The sequence below is a fragment of the Convolutriloba macropyga genome, chromosome 15 (assembly GCF_964194025.1).
Source record: "Convolutriloba macropyga chromosome 15, txConMacr16.3, whole genome shotgun sequence".
NCBI classification, from domain to species: Eukaryota; Metazoa; Xenacoelomorpha; order Acoela; family Convolutidae; genus Convolutriloba; species Convolutriloba macropyga.
The window spans coordinates 47,186,860-47,193,084 of NC_134482.1; positions in this window are offsets into that span (position 1 = coordinate 47,186,860).

Consider the following 6,225-nt stretch of genomic DNA (forward strand, 5'->3'; position numbering starts at 1 on the left):
GTCGAACAGGCTGAACAAACCACAATTGTCTTCAGTTTCAGGTATGATAATTTAATTCTATACTTCAATATATGTTTTTTTAAAACATAATTGTTTGTTATTACTGTAGTTGCTGTAGGTCTGTATAATTTGAGTATATTAACATCCCGGATCTAAAAGTAAGTCAAAATCGATACTGGGCAAGTCTAATTTGAAGTCTAATATCAGAACTGAATTAAAGCTATGATCATGTCATTTTTTACACTTGTCAGTCTTGTGCATGTCTTTGCAAAGACTTGCAAGTGTAAATCCAAGTGTGGGCCAATTTAGATTTGATAAATAAATTTATTGTTATTTGTGTTCTTTTCTCGTGAAACTCATATGACTAGGGCCAACAAAACCAAAATAAAAATAAACTGGTTTATCAAATCTAAGGACAAATTACTTATAAATACGGTTAATGCGAAGTAAGCCGACATAAAAGTAAGTCAAATGTCATGTAATAGTTATTTAATAACTCAGAAATAATACAATATTAATCGTTACAATCAGGGCTGCACATAGTATTAGCAATTTAAGCGCACAAGAGAAACAAAAAGAAGGTCATGACCATGGCCATGCCTCTCGTCCGCCGTCAGATGTAGTCTGAAATCCGCGGGCGGACATCGCGGCGATGCGCGCCCACCGACCCACCAGGGTCAACTTTTAATACGGCTATCTCGAAAATGCTCTTCATCTCTTTTTCAAAATCCGGCTTGCTTACCTATTAGCTTGTTTACCGCCACCTAAAAACACACTCAACACGTATATTTGACAGGTTATCATTAGGATTCAAAAACCTTGTCTAACAATGCCTTGAGGGAGTCAGTACTAAATTTCTATTGTTATGAGGACAATTTGTTAGATCCGCACGTACCAAGTTTCAAGAGAATTGAAAAAGACAAACACAGGGGAGGAACTGAAGAAATATTATCAAAGGTTGCATTTCTAAACAAGATTTTTGATCAAGAATGAATTCTAAACAGATAGATTCGAATGTAATAAAAAACACCAAGTCAGTCAATATATTTTTAAATTCGTTATAAAATCCTTTAGTCAAATTTAATGTTTCATACAGTTTTAACAGATTCTATTAAATAAAATCGAATTAAGTTAGCACTTACAGTCTTACAAAATAAAAAAAATCAATGAGCAGCGAGTAGGCCCATTGTATTCAGAAAAAGACTCTTACCCCACTGCCCCCCGCCCCCGCTAGTGATTAGGGCTACGTGTCGTTTTGACCTAAAAGGCTCACCTGCTAGGTAACCCAATGTTAAATGGACGAAATTTTTCCAATTCTTCTGAGAAAAAAAGTTATCAGGAATTCATAGGTATTCGGGGATGCCTTTTTTCTAATGCTTAACGCTAATGCAAACTCAGTCAATGATGAACCAAAGTGGAACCATGTCAGAATACGGGACAACCTACTTTCTACTGCGAAGAATCGACCGATTTCGTTCTTTTGACATTGAGTTTCCTTGAAGAACGGCTTTAAATTTCATGCTATCAAATTGGCTGGGCTGCTACAGATCACACAATACGGGATCTCTTTATGTATGCCAGTCAAACTTGACAAAAGATATAACAAATCGAAGGCAAAGATATATGCCTAAGACCTGTCTGTGCTATAAGTCTCAATTTAAAATGGTTGGGGGGCTGAAAGTATTAAATTTATAAAAGAGTAAATATAAAATTACAGCTTACTAATTACCAGTTGTGTAGTGGTGAATTGGAGGTGAGCTGTTGGGCGATCGTTCACTTGGGTGTTTCTTCAGTTATGTTATTTGTCGAAAAAGAAAGTTATAAAATTAAATCTGGAATTATTTGTCTAAGTTATTAAACAATTTTGTTCGACTATTTTATTGTTAAAGTGAAGTTAAATTTTGAGAAAAAATGAAAGCAGTTGTCTGCTGCTTGTTTCTGGGAGTGATTTCTGTCTCTCTAATTTTATTCCGTCCCACTTCGCTGAGAGAAACAATTAATTCCTCTCAGCTCCGTTTGGGCCGATAGGGAGCGAATCACAAACTCACGTTCATAGTGAGGTGCTTCTTAATTTTCCTATTGGCCGAGAAGGCAAGAGAATTAACTCTTTTTTATCTCACGGAGAAATTATTGAAACTCCAAAAAATAATAAAAATCTAAAAAGCTGAGAGCATCAATTATTGATTTCGTAGGCGCCTGTTTTCTGCTTTTCCCCTCTTCTAAAACCGCAACAATTATGGTTTTCTTGGGGGCTTTTTATGAGACTCTATTGTCTTTTCCCCTGAAGCAATCTGCTTCATCTTTATTGAAATTGGGGGAAAAGATCTGCATTGCAACTGTCAAAAGCAGAAGTAATTTAAATCAAAAGAAACTGTGGTTTTACAGGCCGCCTACGTTCAACAATGTACATTTTCTATCCTGGATATAAGCGAGGAGATCCAGGCCTAAAGTTGTGTTATTTAAATAAGTCGAACTGAGTTGTTTAAATACTTGTGTACTGGTAGTCTTAACAAGCGTTAGTTTGTTTAGCGCGCGGCGAAAGAATGGTTAATTAGCGCCTAAATACGTTCGCTCTAATGCGGGATTAATTATCCGCTCATTTGTAACGGCTCTCGTAATACTACAGCTCACCCCGATTTTTATGATAGAAAAGAAAATGATTAAAAAAAAGAAATATATTGCATCGTATATAATTTTATTGCGCTTGAGACATATAAATGAGTTACTACAAGTTCAGACAGTTATGAAATTAATCGCAAAGGGCGACAATGTAATGCTATAAAATTAATCGCAAAGGGCGATAATGTTGTGCTGTATTATTCAAAAAATTCTGGGGGCAAAATGGCTGGGCTTGGTACTGGACTGTCGCCGTCGTCCAATATATCAAACACTTCCACAACTTCTTCAGTTTGTATAGTCAGTTCCACAGGTGATGATGACGCCATTTCCACAGGTTTTCTGTCTGTTTTCTTTTTGGCTTCTGGTTTGTGTCTTTCTTCTCGTTTATTTTTCCGAGTTTTCTTGTCCTTCATTTTTCTTAATTCGCGATTTAGCTCTTTAACCTTTTGCACTAGCTTCTTATTTTCAATTCCGAGCTTTTGATTTGCTGATGTGATTTCTAGATGTTTTTGGATGTACACCTTATTCAATTGTTTTAGATTGCTGTCTTCAGTCTTCTGAAGTTGTTTTGTAATCACATACTGACGTCTCCAGTAGTCATCGCTGGTAGTTTTTTCCTTCTCATTGCTCTCCATTTTGAGGTTCTCAAATTTTATTTGCAATTCTTGTAGTTCCATTTCTTTGATGAAGAGCTCTTGCTTGAAGCGGTTGTTTTCTGTGATGAGACTTTCTTTTGATGTTTCGCTACAATGGTCTTCTGCTGAAGGGAACGCGGTTATAGCATCATAAGGGACGTTAATGTAGACATCTAGCTGGTGATTTCTTACGTTATACGTTTTCGTTTCTGGATCTCTGTTCTTTATCCTCCACGTGTTAGTTTCACTGCTTAGGCTAAAATGTTTTACGAGTGGCAATTCGTCCGATTTCATGAAGCAATCCTCATTCGTAGCATCGTTTCTAACTTTCACCCGTTCTAATGTTGTAAATTTGTTGTAATTTGCTTTGAGCGTGTATTTCAGATGGTTGAGAAATCTCGGGTTCTCAGGATTTAGGTCTGCCTCTCTGCTTCGTTGTACGTTCAAGCAGTAGTGTTTGTTTTTCCTATCTTCCTCAGATAAGAGGTCATCAATGTTGGCTAATTTTCGGATCTTTTCCGCATGGTTATTATTCAGAAATTGTGAGGGGCATCTTTTGCGGTTTATTTTCCAGTTAACTTCAGGGTCGTACTGGTTAGAAGTTGATGGAGTGTCCAGTTGTGGTTTAATGGGTGCAAACGGGGGAGTTGATGTTTTGCTTGGATGGTCATTTTTCCTAATTTGATTTGGGTGTGCTGCAGATTGTTCGTGGGGAGTGTAGATTGTTCGTGTAGAGGACATGTTGACAGTCTGATTTTGATCAGTTGTGGTGATCACACTCTTAAGTGTTGCTTGGCTGTTCATTGTGATGTGTGGGATCTAAAATTATTTTTGATTATTTTTCCTGTGTCTTAATTATCACACATTATGGTCTCTTTCAAGTTTGCAATTGTATTGCTAATATATTCTATTGTAAAAATGTTTTTTGTAAGGTTTTGTTGCTAACTGCTTTACTTAAAAATTATAATGCTAAATGCATTTGTTATTAAAGTTTGGTAGAAAAGTTTTTGTTTTGCTAAATGCAAAGTTAATTTTAATGAAGGGAGGGGGCAATAATAAAAAAATTTTTATACTTATGCCAGGCGGGCAGCCCTGGCACAAGTACGTCTTTCTCCGCTGCCCGGAGGTGTGAGTCTTGGGGCGTGCGTCACACTAACACGGCTGCAACGACCCGTGCAGCTGGGGAGACAACCTTGCTTTAGCTGAAAGAAGGAAATTTTTCGGGTCGTTTTTTGGAAATTTCAGTTATCGTGTTAGTGTTCTGAATTATTTAGGTTCAAAAGCCGGGGGGGGGGGGGGGGCAGGCTGGAGAAAGCTGAGGTAACCCCTTCCCGAGGAAAAGTTAAAAGAGAGAAAAAAAAGATCGTTTGGGCTTGAGTGTTTTTGGTTTATTAGACAACGTCGTCTAAAAAATTTTTGCAAATGGGACATTTTTTCTGCTTATTTATGCACACTCGACAGAATCGGTGTTCGTCATGTTGGGAAAAATGTGGGTGTTTTGTTACTCCTAGTTCTGTTTTCATTTTTTTGCATAAATTGCATCGGAAGTAGGATGTGATCAGGACGGGAAGACAAGGTCGAAGACAGATGGGACATTTAGGGTTTGGGTATCTTTTAAAAAGTGCTTTTCTGCAAGGAATACATACATAGTGGGGATTTTCTTTGGGGAATTGCTTGTGTAGTTTTTCTACAATAACGGTTTTTCGTGAACATATAGGGCAGATAATGTCCTTATGGGGATAGAACCAACGGAAACCGTCGAATAGGGATTGTGAAAGACCCATCGAGTGACTGTTATTTTATTTTCCTTATACAAAAACAGGAAAACCTCTGAGAAACTGCAGTAGGATGAGGTTAATAAGAAACGATATTGCAAGCAAGGTAATTAGGGTTAGGATAAATATTTTTGTGGATAGGTCTAGATTGGTCATTTTCCGTATCTGGAGAAAATGGAAAGGAGGTAGTGATTAATGAAAAGGGATATTGCCAATGCGCATAAGAGAACAAATAGAATAATAAACAATGTTATGGGTTGCATTTTGTCAATTCAATGAGTAGTGCAGAACTAGGGTGAAGGAGGTGACTTGCTCCTGGTAAAAACTGAGTTGTTTTAGGGATATCGATTGGATTAAAAATAAAACTAGGAAAAGAAGTAAAATTTTGGATGTTCTTGAACGCATTTTAGATTATGTGGTTGTTTTTTCGCAATGAGGGCATAATTTATAATCTTCTACGCAAAATTTACAAAAGTTGACGGGCTTATGATCACTGTGATGAAACGTTTTTGCAACAGAGTATTGAAATCTTGTTTGTTTGCAAACATCACATTGAAACCAGTTAAAGATTGAAAAGATAACATTAAATTTAGAGCATTTTGGACAAAAATCATAGCCCATATCTTTTATAACATATTGGTAACAGAGCAGACACATTACGTGGGGTAGTTCGTTAGGGGGGTTCTCGTGTAATTTTTTGAAAACAATTGTTTCACGTCTGCAGCATAAACAAATTAATGAGACCGGTTTGGATTCTATAGTATTGGTTTCTTTGTCAGTTGTATTCATTTTTGGAAGATTGTTATTGGAGGGGATTATGGGACTGGTATGGTTGGAGGATTTGGTTGTTGACTATTTTGGGATTTTATTGCTTGGTCTATTACTAATATAACTACTAACATCAAAAAATTGAAAGGAATACTTACAACAACGAGGAAAACGGTTAAAATGAAGCAGAAGGCTGCTGCAATAATCATGAGGGTCATTAATAAAAAATCAAGTACTTTGGGGATAAACATTTTGGATAATTTGTGAAGGTAGTTTTGAATCAAGGATTTTACCACGGGTTGTTTGGGTCAATTGTTTGTTTGCATAAGGGGCATTTAGTAGTTGTGAAGGTCATACACTGCAAACAAATTGATTTTTCAGGGTGTAGGCTTTTGAAGTGGTTGTGGCAAGTGGATAACTTTTTGATT